Raw genomic sequence first — 22,076 nt, 5'->3', positions numbered from 1 at the left:
AGCTAACAGCCAACTAATATACCATGTTCTAATACATAGAACAAAATATAAAAGTATATTTGATCTCTCTAAAAGTCATTTCTAGTGAAACACTTAAAGAATTTTTATTTCAGATTCCTGAATCCTTAGGCTTTGCTGGATCAGAAGTCCAGGGTCTTATAATAGTAGTGAGAGCTGATGAAAGTGCTTCCACGAGGGGCACAGGCAGACGTTGTAGCTATTACTACCTTGAAATCAGTTTAGGGTCCATATATGGAACAGCAGGCAAAGAGTTACTTTACCTGCAAGGGATTGTTTGTTCTGATTACCATGAGAAGCTAGGCTCACGGCTACACTATGGGTGCAGGTAAATGTAAGTATGAAACCCATGAGATCTACTGGGGTGCCATTTAATTTTTCTATACCTGCTGAGAGACATAAATGGGCAATTGCCGCAATTATTACCAACAAAGTGCAAGGCAAGTAGGGCTTTTGACTTCCTCGGATAGTATGGGATAAGCCAACCCAGAATTTCTGAAATACTAGCCAAGGATGAGGACAATCTATAATTGGTACTAGAGGAGGCAGAACATTTTAGCTTTGGAAAAAGTTGCAGTAACAAGAAATGTAGCTTGTTTCAATAGCATTCCTGAATTATGACTTTTGTAAATAGTGCAGCCTGTGTTCCTAGACCACTCCAATATTTATCACAATTTTAGCTTCTTTCTGGTCTAAATAAGATTTTTGTTTTGGTTTGGTTTTGGTCACTTGAACTCAAACTGAATACTAATAGAAAACTCTATGTGTAAAAGAGATTGGTAGAGAAAATATTTTTTTTCAAGTGAAAGAGCAAACAGATGGGAATGTAAAACTAGGCAATACCAATATTTCAGGTTTGTGCAGAGTACGAAGTCTCTGAAGAGAATAAAGTTGCTGGACCACAAAGCAGTAGGAAGCTAATGATGTTGAAGGTGTTAAGTCAAAATAATACTTCGAGTAGGAAGAAGTAGTCAATAATGTCAGTTATTGTAAAAAAACAAACCCAAAACAAGCAAGATAAAGATAGAAATACTCTTTTTTTTTTTCAATTTGGCAATTACTAAATATTTAGTTATTAGGGTAGCTTTCTCTGATTTAAAACTCAATAATATGCATGTGTGCTTCCCTGGCATCCATTTTGCTATTTACTTCATTGACTGTTTTTTCATGTTAGCATTGAATGTTCCATTAATGTATTTGAAAAAAAATTAAAGATACAGAAAATATAAGAAAAGAGATGTGAACATACAAGAAGATGTAACATATCCATATAGTAAGAATCTAAAATGAAAGGAAATAAAAGTTATAAATAGAGGAGAAAAACATATATGTGTATATATATATATATATATATATATATATATATATATATATATTTCAAGTTATTGGGCTGATAATTGTTAGTTAAATTACATAGATTTCAGGTGTACAATTCTGTATTACATCATCTATAAATCCCATTGTGTGTTCACCACCCAGAGTCAGTTCTCCTTCCATCACCATATATTTGATCCCCCTTACCTTCATCTCTCTCCCCCCACCCCCTTAAAGAAGTAATGATTAAGAATTTCCTCATTTTCAAGAAAGATAAAAATTCTACTTATTGTCTTCACATAGTGAAAATCACAGCATAAAATATTTCAGACACAGTAGTAAAATTTAAAAACACAACACACATCGACTGAAGTGTGCATATTATTTTCAAATGCACACAAAAAGACACTATACAAAAAAAATAAAAGTATTCTTACATATCAGCAATTAACAACAAAAATAATTAAACCTATTTAAAATTTCATTCAAACACATGAAATACTTGGGGATAAATTTAACAATATATGTGAGGAATTGGGCTTCTGGCCAAAAACAAAATAGGTGTGGTTATTCAGATCCAACCGTACGTAATGACAAGGGCTTTACCTGGCAGTCCCGGTAGGGAAGCACTGCCTTCCTCACACCAGATTTCGTGCACAACCAGCACATGGTACTCACTGAATTACAGGCACGGCCTCCCGCTCCCCTGGGTGGCCATGTTCTCATACAATCTGCATTCTTAGTCCAGGTGCCTCCTTTTGCAGGTCATTTATTTATAGGGGAAGCGGGAAGACATTTTTCTCCAATCTCATTCAGTATTCAGTACATTTCCACTCCCACACCCTTCCCCGTGACTTCCCTTAGTCTCCAAGTTCCTAAAATTTTAGGAGTTTTTCTGTTTGTTTGTTTGTTTGTTTTGTATGTGTATGTCTGACTGTCTCAACAGTGTAATGACCTCCCTTCCCTTTATGTGCTGATCCATCTGAGTGCTGTTCCATAAGGGGAAATGGAACAGGAGGTAGGTGGCACCTTCTCTGCCTTTAAACTCTTGCTTACACCATGGCAGTAAGTGATTCAATCTTGACCATCACTTTTGTTTTTGGCTTGTTGCTTTAATTGCCTATTCTGATACCTGGTAACTCAGCTCTCTCTCTCCTGCTCAGCTGAGCTCCTGACAGTATATTTAAGACTTGTACGCAGAACACTACAAACATTCTTGAGAGAAAATTAAAGAAGAGACATGTTATGTTCAAGGATTGGAAGAATGCTGGAAGAATCAACATTTTGAAGATATCAATTCTCCCAATTAATCAATAAATTTAGAATAATCTCAAAATCCCACTTAAGGTTCCCCCCCTTTTTAAAATAAAAATTAACAAGTAAATTCTAAAAATACAAAAGGCATAAAATAGACAAAGTGATTTGAAATGGATTAACAAAGTTGAAGATTTATACCTGATTTAGCTGCAGTAGTCAAGAGAGTATCGTATTTAAAATAGAATAAGCATTTAAAGTATTGGAACCAAATATAGAGTCCAGACAGACCCACACACAAATGGTCAAGTGATTGTTCTTTTCTGATCAGATTTTTAACTTTTCACATTGAAATGATTTTTAACTTCAAGAAAAGATGAAAATAGAGCAAATAGAACACTGGTATTTCCCAAGTACCTTCACCCAGCTTCCCATAATATTAAAATGTTATATAGCCATTACAAATTTGTCAAAACCAAGAAATTAATATTGGTAAAATAGTATTAACAACACGACTGATTTTACTTGGATTTCATCAGTTTTGCTCTATTTTTTTCCTGTTCCAGGATAAAACCAGGATACTCTACTGCACTTACTTTTTACATCTTCATAGTCTCCCACAATCTCTGACAGTGTATCTGTCTTCCCTTGTTTTACATGGTGTTGACATGATTGTGAAAGTGCCTTAGTCTCTATCTGTTTTCCCAAGAAATCAGAGGAAAACTCAGTTTTACAATCTATTTAAGTAATAAGTTTGTCCTATCATCAAATGCTATATATTTTGACATTTTTTTCTCATAATAACTAAAAAATTATTTGAAGTAATTCCATTAGATTAAATATATTTTTCCAAACATATTATCTCAAGTCTTTGTGAGATATCTCTTATTCCTTGCCAGGAAGTTATCAGAACACTAAATCTTTTTCATCCTCACCATCTAATTAACCAAGTATTCAATTACACATTGCCATTTTTCTTCCAAAATCTCAAATTTTGATTACAATAAGAATAAGAACCGTAACTTGTCTTTAAATCTTCTAATTTTCACATTATTTTTGCCCTAGTCCTTCAACTTCAAAATCTTTTGATTAATTAGATACTAGAATTGTATATTAGCACTTCATTAATTTGTATAAAGTCCTTGTTGAATTACTTTCTATTCCATAATAGTAGTCTTTATTCCATGGCTATGTAGTTTGAATTAGGTGCACACATTTTTTTCTTATAGCTAGTAGAGTCTCATCACCCCATTTTTCTTTTAAAATTCATTGGTTGTTTTATGCTATGCTATTTTCTAAATTGCTGATTTGATCCTCTGCTTCATTTAATCTACTATTGATTCCCTGTAATATATTCCTCATTTCCATTATTGTAGTCTTTATTTCTGACTGGTTCTTTTTTATGTTTTATTTCTTTTTGTTGAAGTTCTCCTTGAGATGATTGGGCATCTTTATAACCAATGTTTGGTACTCTGCGTTTGGTAGATTACTGGTCTCCATTTTGTTTAGCTCTTTCTCTGGAGCTTTTTTCTGCCCTTTTATTTGGGACATGTTTCTTTGTCTCCCCATTTTGGCTGCCTCCCTGTGTTTATTTCTATGTATTAGGTAGGGCTGTTATGTTTTCCAGTCTTAGTAGAGTGGCCTTATGTACTAGGTGTGCTATAGGGTTTAGTGGTGCAGTCTTCCTGGTCACCTGAGCGACACATTCCAAGTCTCCCTTGTATGGGCTGAGTGTGCCCTCCTCTTGTAGTTGAGCCTTGGTTGCTGTTTGCACATTAACTGGAGATATTGACCCTTAGGGTGATTGGTTGTGAGGACTGGCCGTGACTATAGTGGAGGAGTTGTGATTCAGATGATGACCCTACAGAGCAGGATCTGCCTCAGCAGGGCTCTGGTGCCTTCCCATTCTGCCCCTTGTGTTTGCCATCCTTGGAGGCTCCTGGGTGATGCTTCAGCTCATTTCAAAGATGGCCACTGGGCATGCCCACCTCAGGGCCACCTGGGAGGGGACCTGCTACGTTCAATTTCAGCCACAGCCCTTGCCACACCGCGGCCACCTGAAAGGAGCCACAAAGCAATCCATAGATGACCGCTGCATGTGCTATGCTTGGAAGTGGCTCAAGAGGCCAAGCCATGAACCAAGACTGGCTACTGTGAACCAGTTCCAGGCTTAGGACTGCTCAGCCAGAAACATAGGATGCACTCAAGCAGATGCTGCTTGTCTAAGCCCAGGGACCTTGAGAGTCCCCAGGAAAGTCTGCACCATGAGCCAAGGTAGAAGATTTGTAGGAAAAAGCCATTGGAATTGGCTTTGGTGTGCCTGAAATTTGGGCCAGACAGGATCTCAGAATCACCGAGGTGCGGGGAACGAACATGTTAGCCAACTCGATGGAGATCAGATAAGGCAGTCACCTGCTTCTGCATGCCAGGGATGGGGAGAGCTTAACAAAGAAACAATGGCTTCTTCCAGTTCCTCCATCTGGGAGAAACATGCCCCTATAGCCCTTGTCCTGCATCCAGGCAACTCAGTTCCTCCCCATATCCCTGTTGCCTCTCTGCTGCCTCAGTGCTGGAGCTCAGAGCCAGTGCTTCTTTCAGTGAGTTAGTCCTTGTGTGGTCCCATTAAGAGGAAGCTGGGACTCCTGCTGCCCCTGTCTCACTCAGCCACAATCTAGCTGGTTTTCACAGCCAGAAGTAATGAGGACTTTTCTACATGGCACTGGAACCCTGGTATGAAGAGCTTGGTGTGGTGCTAGGACCCCTTGCTTTTTTGGGGTAGAACTCCACAGCTGAGATATCCCTCCCAATCTCTAATGATCACATGTGGGAGTGGGTCCAGCTGGTTCTGAGTCTGTGCCCTTCCTACCAGTCTTGAGGTGGCTTCTTCTGTATGTCCTTAGTTGTAGGGCTTTGGTTCAGCAAGAGTTCGGGTGATTCTCAGTAATAGTTGTCTTGTAGTTTAGTTGTAATTTTGATGTAGTCATCAGAGAAAGTAAGTGCAGGGTTTACCTACTCTGCCATCTTGATGGGAACCTCCAAAAGTCCTCTCTTGTAAGAATAGTAGTCAAATTGGATTAGGGCCCACCCTAATTACCTCATTGTACTTACAAATTTCTGTAAAAGGTTGATCTCCACATATGGTCAAATTCTGAAGTACTGAGTGTTAGGGCTCCAACAAATGAATTTTAAAAGGAGACAATTCAGGAGATAATAATGTGCTACTAGTTTCCATGGAAGTTACCATGAAACCCATATCAATGGTTTGAAATACACAGCACATTTATAACTTGTTTTTACTGTGCATTTCCACTAAGAGTGCACAAAGGTTGTCTTTTCTTCACAACCTTGCTAATACTTGTTATTTTTTGTCCTTTTAATAATAGCCATTTTAACAATTGTGAGGTTATATCTAATTATGGTTTTGATTTGCATGTTTCTGATGATTAGTGATGTTGAGCACCTTTTTATGTCACTGTTGGCCATTTGTATGTCTTCTTTGGAAAAATGTCTATTTAGATTCTCTTTCCAATTGTTAATATAATTGTTTTTTGTTTGTTTGTTTTCTATTGAGTTGTCTGAGTCCTTCATATATTTTGGATATTCATCTGTTATCAGATATATGAGTTGCAAATCTTTTCTTCCATTTCATAGGTCACATTTTTATTTTGTTGATGCTTTTCTTTGCTGCACAGGAAATGTTTGATGTAGTCCCAGTTATTTAATTTTGCTCTTATTGCTTTAGGTGTATAACACCCCTCCCCCTTGGCAAAAAAAAAAAAAAATCATTGCCAAGACCCACTTCAAGGAGCTTGCCTCAGGTTTTCTTCTAGGTATTTTATGGTTTCAAGTCTATATTCAAGCCTTTAATCCATTTTGATTTGACTTTTGTGTATGGTGTAAGATAATGGTCCAGTTTCAGTCTTTTGCATACGGCTATCCAGATTTCCCAGCACCGTTTATTCAAGAGGGTGTCTTAGCCTATTGTATATTCTTCATATCTTTGCTATAAATTAGTTGATTCTCTATATATGTGGGTTTATTTCTAGGATCTGTATTCTGTTCTATTGATCTATATGTCTGTTTTTATGCCCGTACCGTACTGTTTCCATTACTGAATTTTTGTCATATAGTTTAAAATCAGGAGGCATATTTCTCTAGTTTTGTTCTTCTTTTCAAGAGCTTTGGTTATTTGGGTATTTTGTGGTTCTATACTAATTTTAGGATTTTTTTTTTCGATTTCTGTGAAAAATGTCATTGGCATTTTGATTGGGATTGCTTTAAATCTATAGATTGCTTTAGGCGATATGCACATTTTAACAATATTAATTCTTCTAATCCATGGGCCACTCTACAATGGAAGAAGAGTATATCTCATATAGGATATTCCCAAGGAAATCTCTTAGTATTACCATGCTCTGTGGTTAAAATCAGTGGAAAATAATGACAACCCAAATCAAGGCAGGACTACTAATGGTTAGGAGCCTTCGGGAATGAAGATTTGTGTCACTTCACCAAATAAAGAACTAAAAGTAGCTCAAGTGCTTCCTGACAACAAAGAAGATATGGAAAGGATAGAGGGAGATAATAGTTATGAATACCAACTATGACCACATGAATAGTTACCAAACCAAGGGGTGGATTTGGGATGGTTAATTTTATGTGTCACTTTACCTGGACCACGGTGCTCAGGTGTTTGGTCAGACATTATTCTGGATGTTAATGTTAGGGTGTTTTTGGATGAGATTTATGTTTGAATTGGTACACTTTGATTAAAGCAGATTGCTCTCTAAATGTGGGTAGGCCTCATCCAAACAGTTGAAGACCTAAATAGAACAAAAGGATGATCTCCCCCAAGCAAGAGGAAATTCTGTATAGTCTGCCTTGCAACTCCATCTGCAACATTCACACATCCTGGTTCTATAGCAGACTGCCTTTGAACTCAAAGTATAGCAGTTTCCAGTCTCTGGACTGCCAGTCAACCCTGTCAGATTTTGGACTTGCCAAGCCTGCAAAATCATGGGAGCTAGTTCCTTATACATCTTATTGATTCTGTTTCTCTAAAGAACTCTGACTAATACAGAAGCTGAATTAAACTATGTAATACTATAGAAGTACATCAGATGATCAAAATTTTGACATATTGGAAAATTTATAACAAAATCTAGAAAAAAGTTCCCAGTAATGAGTATTTTGTAATGTGCAAAATGTAGGCAATGACTTTACAAACTATTTTGTTAATCAAACTTTATAAATTTTATGAAGTGAGTTAATCAGATAAGCAAATGTTACTAATAGTATAAAATTATTTCAGATGTAGTAAAAGGTGGCTGACATAAATTAAATAACGTTGACACATATGCTTTTCAAATATTAATTTTTTTCATCTTCAAAGGAGGTTTCTATCTCTATTGCTTGTTTTAAAAATGATGTAGGTTGATTTGCTTCATCATAGAAGGCAATGTTTAATTATCTGTAATTCCAGAAAACTGTATGTTAAGAACATGTATGTTGAATGAATTGTGTATGCATTTTATGAAAAAGTAGAATATCAGTTTAAAACCTCATATTTGTTTATTATAGTTTTATACATATTTTAAACAATAATAACAACAATATTTGTTTGCATTGACTGAGTTTGTTCTGAGAATTTGTAAACATCCATGATAACTGTATTTAAAAGAAAACCATGACTCTTTTATTCTAGTTTAAATTTCAGCAATGGATTAATTTGAATTCATACTATGAACACTGGCAGTCTGTCAAAATTATGTGAATATTTAAAAATATCTTTTGCTGTTGTTTCAATTTAGAATAGAATAGAAATATACTAGGAATAAGTGACGATGTGCACACACAATCTTTCTATGTAACATTTCAAGATAATGCTTCAAAGGCTAAAAAAGGCACCACATCTGAGTTTTCTTTTCATTATAAGAAATCAAATTAGCTGTGTATCAAACTATTCTATTGTCTAACTAATATATATAGTTACATATATTATATAATGTACATATATTATATATGTAACTAATATTATATACGTAACTATATATAATTATATAGTTAAATATATAAAGTTATTTAGTCATGTGTGTGTATTTCATACTTTTCAAAACTATTTTTGAGATATTTTTATTTATTTTTAATGCATAGAATTCCAGAATTTTATATTAAAATAAATTATAGAGAAATCTTGAATAAACATTTAAAATCATACCCTAGTTCACATAATTTTCACTGGATGGCATAAATTCCACTCAAAAAATGCAGGAAATACTACCTCTCTTCTTGATATGATAGATGGCAATGAAAAAGCATCAGAGCCACTCAAAACAATTTGCTATCCTTTGCTTCCCTTATTTCCCATCTGAATTCTTAATACATAAACACATGCACAGAGAGAGAGAGAGAGAGAGAGAGAGAGAGAGAGAGAAAGAGAAAAAGACCGTTGTGCACAAATTAAATGATGGCAAGAATTTCACTTTCAGAGCTAATAATTTAGCTTCATAATGGTTACCCACTTAATCAGTAATATAAATCTTTGAACAAATTCAAGATATTAAAGGTATGTTCAATGTAAGAGGTACTGAGATTAGGAAATTACTGAAGGAGTAGAAGGAAAACATACAGCAAACTTTTGAACTCTATCACATGTCACAGAAGTAGGGAAATAGTGAATCTTTCTAATTGTTACCATATTTGATATCAACATAGTATCAATCAATTAGATACTTTATAAACAGTTATTTCCATCTCAGAATGAACATTTAAGAATGACCTATTCTAATTTTATTACACAAAATCAAATATGCCCATATCTTCAATATGCTATGCTGTATACTACTTAGAATTATTTGGAGTAGGGCTAGGTGATGAAAGCGTTTGGGCACTAAAATCTCAGATTAATTTGTAGCCCTTAATGAGTCCTTTCCAGAAATTCCCATTGACTTCAACATAGTACTTTACATTTTGTATCCCATTTGGATTCCTGTAGTTTTACATTTCAAGTTTGAAATGGCTCTGACCATTCATTGTGTGGGAGGAAAAAAATGCATACTACAAATCTATCTTCCTTCCATCCTTTTTTTCTCCCTTCCTTCCTTCTTTACCCCATTCCTTTCTTTCCCCCTCTCATTCTTTCTTTCATTCTTATCCCTGTCTGTCTTTCTTATTTTTCTTCTTCATTAACTCTATTTTAATCCCTTATTTTACTAACTCAATTCAGCCTCTAGATTTCATTTATCTAAATTATCATATTGAGGTAAACAATCTCAGTTTCAGATATTTGAAAATTATATCACCAAAAATTACTACATATTTTTTTAAGCTTTTTCATTAAAATTTATTGGGGTGGCAATGGTTAGTAAAATTACATATGTTCTTGAGATTATTATGCTAAGAGAAATAAGTCAGACAGAAAAAGTTGAGGACTATATGACTTCACTGATTGGTGGGATATAAAACTAAAAGCAACAAAGGAACAAGACAAACAAATAAACAAAAACTCACACACAGAGATAATAGTTTAGTGAATTACTACATATTTAATAATTATTTTCCAAATTTTAAAACTCTGAGGAAATATATCTTACTGGTTAAAAGTGATTGACATGCATTAAGCAACTATTATGCCAGCATGGTTTTAGACCTTCAAATATGTTAATAATAATATCTGACATTTATTGAACACTCAAACTCTTTACATGAAATAATGCACTTAACAATAACAGTCATGTATTAGGAAACAGCATTAGAAACAGTTTCTTCTAGCACACACAAATTCCTCATTTATTCCTTCCAACAAACCTATCAGTCATTATTTACATTTTAGAATTAACAAATACTGAAGAGTCTATGGAAAAGTCACTTTTAAAAGTAGCATTTCCAAGGAAGCAGTCAGAAATGAAGAATACAATAATTGAAATAAAAAATATATTAGAGGGAATAAGTAGTAGATTAGATGAACCAGAGGTTTGAATCAGTGATTTGTAAGATAAAAAAACACCAAGTAGAAACAGAAAACAGCAAATGAGAACAGCAAAAAGGAAAATGAACCCCCAAAACTGAGGACAGTAAGGGGCCTCTGGGACAACATCGAGCATATACCAACATTCACATCATAGGGGTACCAGGAAGAAAATAGAGAGGGCAAGTAATTGAAAGCCTATTTGAAGATTTTTTTCCAATTAAAATAATATAGATAATAGCTCCCATGAATCCGTTTAATGCAGAAGACATTTTCTGATTATTTGAACTAACATTATGATTTATGGAAGAAATTATATATGAAACAAATATAAATTCCTTTCCTGCTTGTGTAATACATATCAGATTATTCATTACTCAAATGAGCTTTTCACTCTTTCTCATGTGGAAATAATTGAAGACCCTCTTTAGCATTTATCACTGCAATGTGTGTTAAGTTTGATATGTATCTCCCAAAACATTTTCATATTTTTCAAAATACATTCATGGAAAATTATCATTTGAGAATGTGACTAAATATATAGCGGTGATCAGTCTCATTATTAGTTCTTACTCAAGCAAAATGCAGTTAAGGGAACAAGAATTGTCTACAAGAATAGCAGTATCAGTGGTGCAGATAGCTTTATGTTGGTCTTGTATTGGGACTTGAAATTCACATGTAATTACAAACAGAAAATGGTCTTATCATCTTTAATGTCACCATCATCATTGAAAATTTAAATCATGTGTAAAATGATGGATAATATTTTGGTAAAATTTAATTTTAATAACTCTGATGGACTGAATCTTTAGGTCTCCCCAAAATTCATATGTTGAAACTCTACTCCCCAATGTGATGGTATTAGGAGGCAAAGCTTTTGAGAAGTAATTAGGATTAAATGAGGTCTTGAAGGTACAGCTCTCATGACTGGGATTAGTGCTCTTAGAAGAATGAGAAGACAATTTGCTTACTCTCTTCCTGCCACATAAGGGCACAATGAGAAGTTGGCAGCCTGCAACCAGGAAGAGGGCTCTCACCAGAACACAACTATGCTGGCGCCACTATCTCTGATGTATAGTTTACAGAACTGTGAGAAATAAATTCCTGTTGTTGATACTCCATCCAGTCCATGCTATTTTGTTACAGCAGCACAAATATCCAAGACAGTATTTGTATTTTACCTTAGATTTTACTTTATGGAATTAATTTCAATATGGAGAATTAATGTAAGATAAAGTCATAGAGTACTTTTGAATGTTTCCTGTTTCTTATATTATCACATATTAGAGAAATGAATACAATCTTCTATGTCTTTATTTTTTCCATTATTTTTAAAACATAATTTACAAAGAATCTATGGATATTTCTTTTTAAGCTGATGTTTTACACACACACACACACACACACACACACACACACACACGTGCATACGCATCTATGCATAGACAACCAGGTATTCTATCTCTAAATCTATGGAAACAGTTGTGTTTGGAGACCTATGGGACTAGATATTTTATTTGTCCTAAAAGGAACCTTGCAGCAAACGTATCACTGCCATTAACCTAAATAACTGAAATGAATTATAATGAAATATTATTAATTATTTTATTGTAATAAAATGAATAATAAGAAATGCTGTCATTTCTTAGGACTATGTCTGGAAAAAACGTTTAATTCATACACTTTTCAAAAGGTATTTCCAAAATGTCAGTACCTGAGCATTTATTCTTTGAAAAGACTAAAACATATATAATTGGCCATGATCTTTCTTGTTTTATGGAGTTGGCTTCAGTTTCCAAGATAGCCTAAGAATTAATAATCCATTAAAGAAAATGTCCCTATTTATTCCAGGAAGGATAAGAATCATTTAAAACCCCAGACTCCCGCTTCACAGTCCAGTTTTCTAAGAATGAAGTGTTTTTTATTGTGTCCTAATAGGTACATGGGTTTTTTTGTTTGTTTGTTTGTTTTTCTTTTTTCAGAACAGGTTTTTGGAAATGTCTTGAGAAAAGAAACTGTAAAGCTTTTAGAAAGTCCTTATCATTGAAGATATAGTGCTTTTGCCCAGATGTGCTATCATAATAGATACATGAAGCACAAATACTGTACACAAGTAACACTTATGTAAGGAAATAAATCAGTTTTAGAATTACTATAATGTTGGGATTGAACATTATACAGCATATTTTACAATATTAAATATATGGATAATAATCTTGGGAAATATTCTTAATGATTACTTGTCTATCTGCCTATTTATTTATTCCTTTAATAAGGAAAAAATAAGCATAACATGTCATATACAGATGCGGAAATTTACAAAAATAAGGCTAAAACCCATTGTTCATTAAGAAGTACCATGATGATATTGAAGGAAAACTATATTAAAATATCTTCAATTTTGTTTGCTTTTTTTCCCCGAAATTTCTTTTTATATCTTTTACTTGTCTTTATCAACTCTAAATGAGAAAAATGCAGGTAAAAAATTGAAGTTATTCAAATTTATTTTTCCCACCAACATGTCATCATCATTGATTTTAACTGCATTTTACTCATATGTCTTTTGAATTTTAATTAATTACTCTTCTAGAAAACTCATTTTCACCATTATTTAACAAGAATTGTTTTCTAATTTTAATTATCTCAGCATTCAGTCATTCTTTTATTAATTTCAAAAGGTATATGAGTTCAGCTTTTACCTTGTAGGCTTTTCTTATCTCAACTGTAGATAAGGAATGACTTGAAATTAACGGTCTTATTATTCTAAAATGAGTGGGTATAGCATGTGATTGTAATTAGTAATTTCAGTATTATATAAAAGAGAAAAAAATTAAATAAATATTGTTTCTAAGAAAATAATTCCCAAACAACCATAGTACCACCACCACCAACAACAACTACATAAAAAGATACTTGACCTCTACTTTATGTGGGGTAACATTTTATTTTAGTGCACAGTTGATGTTTTTTTCTTTAATTAAAGTTTATGGGGGTGACAATTGTTAGTAAAATTACATAGATTTCAGGTGTACAATTCTGTAATACATCATCTATATATCACATTGTGATATATATATACACATTGGTGTATATATCCAATATATACATAACATTGGTTACACATTGGTAACCACTAAACTATTGTCTGTGTCTATGAGTTTTGTTTCTTCATTTGTTCATCTTGTTCCTTTGTTGTTTTCAGTTTTATATACCACATATCAGTGAAATCATATGGTTCTCAACTTTTTCTGTCTAACGTATTTTGCTTAGCATAATAATCTCAAGATCCATTCATGTTGCACATGGTACTAGTGCACAGTGCTAATAATATTATTCTTTTATTATTTAGCATAAATGCAATGTTTTGATTATAGTGTCCTCGTGGCTTTAAGTGACATTCAAATAATATATGCTGAGGTGAAAATGTTTAATGCAGTAGTTCCATCTGTCCCATAGTGATAAATTAACTGAAACGTTATCAAAAGACCTGTTTTCTGCTAATTTCTGTTACTTATTAGGAAATAAAGAATTACATTAGTTATCAGATAATGTTAGTTATAAGAAGATTTTAATATGTCACAAAATCCTTATATTTCTTCCTTTTTCTCAACTTCTATCAAAGCTACCCTTTTCAACTTACATCACCAGCACTATTTTATAGCCCATTATTAATTCATACTTAGAAGTACCAGGCCATAGCAATACCCTCAAAACGTAATGCCTTGTCTCCAAAGTTGTTTTTCATTCAAAACTCCAGCAAGGAGAGTATTGTCAAAAAAACGCTGTAATTTGTTTGGATATTCACAAATATAAAGTTTAAATACTCACAAAAATTCAATCTACTCATGCTGGTGTTAAAAATCCTCTATATATGGGAGTGAGGCAAACAATGGTGATTCAGAGTGTTTCATTCAAGTATTCCACAAGAACAATTAGAATATCCAGATAGTTTTTAATAGCCTTGTTTTTAAAAATAAATTTAGATTTACAAAAAAAAAAAAAGTATAAAAAATATGACAGAGAGTTGTCTTTGTCTTATTCCCCTTGGGCTGCTGTAGTAAACAATAGCAATTTTACTTTATAAACAACAGAAATTTATTTCTCACAGCTCTGGAGACTGAGAAGCCCAAGATCATGTTTCTGGCAGATTCAATGTGGTGACTGAAGAGGAGGGCTTGCATCCTGGTTTATAGAGGGTGCCTTTTCCTTGTGTCCTCCCATGATGGAAAGAGATAGGGAGCTCTGTGGGGTCTTTTTTACAAAAGCATTCATCTCACCCATCAGAGCTCTACCATCATGTCCTAAGTACCTCGTCTGCCTAATACCATCACCTTTGTGGGTTAGGACTTCAAACAGTGAGATTTCAGGGGACATAGTCAGACTAGAACACTCCTTACTTAGTTTCTCCTTTTATTATATTTTATGTTTTCATGTACACTTGTGAAAACTAAGTAACTATGAACTAAACTCCACACTTTATTTACAGTGCACATTTTCTACTAATGTGCTTTTCTGCCCCAGGATCCAATCCAGGATAGCACGCCCATTTAGTTGTGATTTTTTTCCTAGTTTTTCTAGTTTGTAAATGTCTCTCATTCTTGTCTTATTTCCCATGACTTTGGGTATCTCAAGGGTCCTGGCCATATATCTTATAGAATGTCTTTCAAGTTAGGTTTGTCTGATACTTTTCTTGTGACTAGACTGAAATTACAGGTTTCAGAAAAGAATACTGCAGAAGTGAAGAGTTCTCCTTATCATATCATAATGGGGTATATGATACCAAAGTGACTTATCATTGGTAATAAATTGATTACTTGATTAATAGTAATAGTAGATTACTTGACTTGATTAATAGTCAAGTAATATCTTGACTGTGAAGTTGGTATTTTTTTACTTCCATAAGCTGTTATTTGGAATTCAGTCATTGTGTCCTGTCCATACTAAAAGGTAGGGAGGGTTAACTCAACTTCCAAGAGGGCAGTATACCTACATATACGTTTTTTTGAATTATTCTGTAATAAACGTATGTCATTTTGCCCCATTTATTTATTAATTCAATCATTTATTTTTGAGAATATTTATGTATATTTACTTTATACTTTAGTCTACTCTCAGACCTAAAACTGGAACTAGTTACTTCTCCACATTTAGCCTCATTCATAAATGATAATATGCATAAATAGACATTAAATAATAAGAATATTAGGGAGAAATTCATCTCAAGCCAAATGTTCATAGTAGTGATAAATACTCATGAGTGCTATTTAATTATTTTCAAGATGAACAGAAAAGGGCAAAGTTTAATGATGAATGGTGTGGTATAGGTATCATAAAAATATAAAAGTGCTTAAGCTTACAGTATATGTTAAAACAATATGATATTTACTACAGCCTAAGTAATCTCTCTCCTCCCACCCCTCCCCCCCCCCCAGACACACACACTCTGTTTTTCCCTTGATTTTTAGTTTGGGTAGTTTCTATTGAAATATCTTTGAGTTCACCACGTCTTTCATCTTTTCTGTCAAGTCTACTGATGAATTCAGTAAAAGCATTAATTCTGTTACACTGTTTGTGATTTCTCTCAATTCTATTTGGTTCTTTCTTATAGTTTCCATGTATTTTCTGAAATTACCTATCTGTTCTTGTATGTTCCATTAGAGCTTTAAATATGTTAAACACAGTTATTTGAAATTCCTGTCTTGTTTTTCTGATATCTGAAATATTTTTCTCGTAATGACTTGTCTCTTAAGTGTTTTTTTTTGTGTTTTTTTTTCCCCACTTTGGCTTGCTTAGTAATTGTTTGTTGAAAGATAGACAATAGATAATAAGGGACGTTTTTCCATTATTGTTTGGAGAAGATAAAAAAGAGTTTGTGTGAATCTATTCAAGAATCAGATTGCGTGTGAAGTTTGTTGTTACTATGGTTACCAGAGTTAAATTTGTTGTTGCTATGGCCACCAGAGACCCAAATTCCTATAATAAGACATATGGTCCCTGACTTATAATGGTTAGACATTATTTTTTGGCTTAACATGGTGTGAAAGTGATATGCACTCAGTATAAAGTATACTTCAGATTTTGAATTTTGATCTTTCCCTGGTCTAGTGATACATGCTATAATGTTCTCTCCTGATGCTGGGCAGCAGCAGTGAGCCATAGCTCCCAGTCAGCTATGTGATCATGACAGTAAACACCCAATACTCCACAGTTACTGTGTTGCCGTTGTTTTTTGAATATCGTGTTTTATGTTTTCACATCCTTACATGTCTACAAAATGCCCATCTGTGTCTCCTGCTTCTGGTGAGAAGAAGAGGAGAGCAATTCCACTTGAGATGAAACTCGAGATAATTGCCCAGCATGAAGGTTGCAAGACACAATTACATAAATTACATGAGATATTCAATGCTTTATTATAAAATAGGCTTTCTGTTTGATGATTTTCCCACCTGTAGAGTAATGTAAAGGTTCTGAGCACATTTAAGGTAGGCTAGGCTAAGTTACGATGTTCTGTTGGTTAGGTGTATTCAGTATTAAGTGTATTTTTAATTTATGACATTTTTAATTTTTGAAGAGTTTATCAGGATGTTACCTCATCATAAGTTAAGGAGCCTCTGTATTTTGTTTTTGTCTCCCTAGTTTGGTTTTGGTCCCTTCATTGTACTGCTTCCCTGAAAATGTCTTTCTCTTACAGCTTTCCACTATTCTGTTCTGTTCCACTATTCTGTTCCACAGTTCTGTTCCACTATTAGTTTTCCTTGGGGCTTGTTAATGTGGTGGTAGAGAGGAAGGGGCATGAGGAGAGCATTTTATGATGTTCTGATTTTCTTGGATGATCTCAAGCCTCACGATGTGGACCTCACGAGTTGAGACTGTAGCCTTCCTTGTTTTTTCTTCCCCTCCTCCAAGGAAGACTTTCCTTTCCTTCTTCCTTCCTTCCTTCCTTCCTTCCTTCCTTCCTTCCTTCCTTCCTTCCTTCCTTCCTTCCTTCCTTCCTTCCTTCCTTCCTTTCTTTCTTTCTTTCTTTCTTTCTTTTTTTTTTTTTGGCCTCTCTTTTCTTTTTCTAGCTGCAGTGGCTGTCTACCAATGTCTTCAAACTAGTTTAAGTGTTCTATTTGCAGATTACAGCCTTAGTTACCTAAGAGGTATAAGAAAAATGGGACCAGGCAGAGTGTCTGTGGTGGCTTCCCTGGTCTCCCAACAGCTGCAGTGTGATGCAGTGTGAATTTTCCCCAGCAGAATAAATCTTTTGATCCATAAGTGAGATAAGGAGCATGGGTTTACATGGATTTGAGCAGTGGCTGTTTTTCCTCTTGTAAATGCAAGTTCCACAAGACTCTTCTGAGGGATAAAAGGTAGTTTTATTCCGATATGATTTGCAAATCAGAGAATGTAGCCTTCAGATAAACTGAAGGCACACTCTAAGGTGGCAAGAACAAGATGAGGGTTTTAAAGGCAAGAGTTGTGAGGAGTTGCTTATCAAAAGGATGGGTTGCTAGGGAAGCAAAGCTATAAACTTACATCATTCATGTTCTGATTGGTGGGGGGCAACTGATTTTCAAGGATCTGCTGACTCAGAGGGCAACCAGTGGGTTTGTGAGATAAGAATAGTAGGTAGTTTTAATGGACTCATGGTCAACAAGTGGAGTCATGGCATATGGCCAGTGGTTGGAGTCATAAGACATGGTCAGCAAAGGTGAGGAGCATAAGTCATGGGCCAACACCTCAGTTTCTCTTGGAAGTCTGCAAAATAAACTAGTATAACAAGTTTTGTAGTGAATCAGGCAACACAGACTGCAATCAGCCAGGTAGACAGAGTTAGAATTTAAACTACAAAATGGCCTAGTCACCTGGGCAAGGCCAGAGACAAAATTGCAAAAGGATCCAGATACGCTGTCACAAATTATGTTAGAATTCTCACCTCACCAACCAGCACCACGTAGGGTGAGGGAGGCTCAATTAATCCTGCTTTTGGGAGACAGGTGTATAGCTTTAAAGGAACTGCCCTATGACTCTGAATAGATCATCAACTTTACAAACCCATAGTAAGTTACACTTAAACTTTATCAATTCCTAAGAGTTTTTTGTAGGAAGATTAAATTTATGGCTTATGTAGTATCAGGGGGCATCTGCCACAAGTAAGCAAAAGCTCAAATTTTGCCCTGTAGTCACCATCCTCTGTGACCTAGGTTCTCTGATGGGTTCAACAAATGTCATTAATTGAAGTTTGTCCAGCTTCTGTTTTGTGAGTACGGGAGTGAAGTGTTTCTAGCTCTACGTGTCTGAGAAAAACCCTGATGTTGTGATGCTGTCAAATATTTAATGTGTGCTTGAAGTCATCAGATTGCTGAAAGCTAGTAAGGACTTGGGTAGCTAATATCCTGAGAAGTAGGAAAAACCAGAATTGCGAGTCCCATTTGGTGTCACTTTTCCCTCCCAGTAAATGATAAATGTGAAATATTTAAGTCTTAGTGAAGGAGGAATGAAAAAAACGACAGCTTCATCTAAAGGTAGTGAACAGGAGGGTAAAACTGCCCATTTTTGAAAGAAACCATCATGGGCAAACACTAAGAGCAAACATACATCAGAGATAGACTACTCATCATAGGAATCAAAGCCCACTTACAATTAATTTAAATTAAGTTGATCTATGATTGCTTTTGCCTCCAGCCTTGCTGTCAGCCTGAAGCCAAATTAAATCCTCAATGGGGCAACATAAGCCAGAGCTTTGAGTTATCTACATGATTTTTCATAAACAATATCAATCTCTCCATCTAAATGACTAAATCTATAAAAACATAGCACTTGCTCCAAAAACGTGAACACAGAGTTGAACAGCAGAAAGAGAATGAAGGAAAATAAAAATAGTAAAATTATTAAATACAAATTTTAATAGTATTATACACAATATGTTCAGGAAAATTAAATGCAAAATGAAGAATGTAAGCAGAGAACCAACAACTATATAAAAAAAGCAAACAAATGTCCCAGAGTTATAAAATACGATAACTAAGATTAAGAATTCAGTGAATAGATACTCAGGAGTGGAATTGTTATATCATAAGGTTGTTCTATTTTTCATTTTGGGGGGAACCTCCATACAGTTTTCCACAGTGGCTGCACCAATCTGCAATCCCACCAACAGTGCACGAAGTTCCTTTTTCTCCACATCTTCGCCAACACTTGTTTGTTGATTTATTGATGATGGCCATTCTGACAGGAGCGAGGTGCTATCTCATTGTGGTGTACCTAGAACATATTATACTAAGTGAAATAAGTCAGACTGATGAAGACAAATACCATATAATCTCACTTATATGTGTAATCTAAAAAGCAGAATAAATGAGCAAACAAAACAGAAATAGACTCAGAGATATAAGGGAAAAAAACAACAAAACAAAACCTGATGGTTGAAAGATGGCAGGAGAAGGTGAAGAGATTAGAAGGTACAAATTAGTAATCACAATATAGCACAGATATATGAGATATAGTTTGGGGAATATAATCAACAATGTTTTAAAGATTATTTAGGGTGGTCACTGGACTTATCAAGGGATCACGTCATAGACTGTGTAAATGCCTGCACTGTATACCTGAAGCTGAAGTAGAATAATACTGAATGTCAACTATAAATAAATTAATCATATATATATATATATATATATATATATATATACACACACACACACACATATGATTTATAAATCATATAGTCACAGGATGTGGAGTACAGAATAGGGAATAGAATCAGTGGAATTGTAACAGCTATATACGACGTCAGAAGGGTAGTAGACTCTTGGGGGGCGGTGGTTATCACTTTGTGAGGGATGTAAATGTCTAACTATTATGTTGCTTTGTATATCTGAAACTAATTTAAAAAAGTAATTCAATGAAAGAATTTCAAAGGTGATTAGAGGGAGCCTAAGAGAGAATTAGTGAACTGAAGACAGTTCAAAAAAATATAAACACTCTGAAGCACATAGAGATTGAAGGATGAGACCTAAGAAAAGAGGCTACCAATGTGCACAAACCAGCATAAAAGTAATTCATGCAGGAGAAAAATAATACCTCATGGCAGCTCAGAAAAATAGGAAAGAAAGAAAATGTTAAAAGATTGTGGGGGAACATATGTATGATAAATATAAATAACTATTGACTATATAGATAAAAACATTCACCTGTTGAGCTCAAATAGATGAGGAGTCAAAATATATGATAGCAGCATAGCAGGCAGGAGAGAGATAAAAATAATAAGATTCATGAGCCCTGTTTAATGTTACCTTTCCCTGCAAACTTATTGCTGAATTCAAAATGGTGGCTAAAATGTCAGTAAATTAAAGCTTAATCTAGATTCACAGGTATGAAAGATGCCTCTTGATCTTCCAATAATAGAAAATGATAATAGAAAGTGATCATGTGTATAATATCAAGAATAATCTTATAATCCTAAAATACCACAAAAAGTAAAGGCATGCTTAACCAAATGCTAACAAAGGGGAAATTCTAATAGCATGATTATTAATCAATCAGGAAGATGTCAAGAACACAGAGGTAAAGGAACATAAATAGCTATTAGGTATAAACCAATAAGTGATAGGTCTAACCCAAATATATAGGAATTGCATTAAATCCACTATGCTTATATAGAGACAAAAAGATAGCTTGCATTATTTAAGAATCAGAGAAGTACACTTTGAAGCAAAAGTAAAAACAGAACAAAAACACTAATAAAACATTTAATTCCACAACCTTTCCAGTAGCCAGTCATAACCACTCAGAAAACATAGTGGAATTAAATGGAATGGCATTCACAGTCATATTGAAAAAAAAAAAAATTAATACTCCTATGACATCATGTGAGAAATATCCAAGACCATTATGAATAAATCTCTAAAACAGCAGTTTCCAAAATGTGCAGTGGAGTTTGTTAGAGGCATATGGTATCCCAACAGACTGAATTCAGAAACGTAAAAGAAGACATCAAAGATCTGTAAAAACTCAAACCAATGCTACTCTTCTCACTATGTTCTGTTTTGTTTTGTTTTGGAAAATATTGCTACTGTTTTCATAAAACATGCTAATATGTTAAAATGTGATAAGTTTAAAATGCTATTTTAAATGAATTAATCTATTAATATGTTTTAAATTTCACAATTTTAATTCCTAACAAAATGAATATTATTATATATAATGCAAAGTAGTCCTGAGCCCCAAATTCCTGAATAGTACTACTCTAAACAGCTGACAACAAACATAAAAGGAGATGTAATATTACTATTCTAGATACATGTTAAAAGTGTTGTTTCTCAAAAATGGGTTCTATATTCTTTTCTTTAGAAACATTCTACTTTATCCTCAAATTTACATGTGGGCAGACAGAACTATTATTAACTCAGATAGTTTTGAAAAGAAGATTAAAGATGAAATTCTTGCCCATTGGGAAAAAAAAAAAAAAAAAAGCTGGTTTCTGAAATCCAGAACCCAGAGAGATACATCGGTGTAAAAATATTTTAAAAGCCTACAACCT

This window comes from Rhinolophus hipposideros (genome assembly GCF_964194185.1).
Source record: "Rhinolophus hipposideros genome assembly, chromosome: 5".
In the NCBI taxonomy this organism is placed as follows: Eukaryota; Metazoa; Chordata; class Mammalia; order Chiroptera; family Rhinolophidae; genus Rhinolophus; species Rhinolophus hipposideros.
This window is presented reverse-complemented; position numbering follows the sequence as displayed.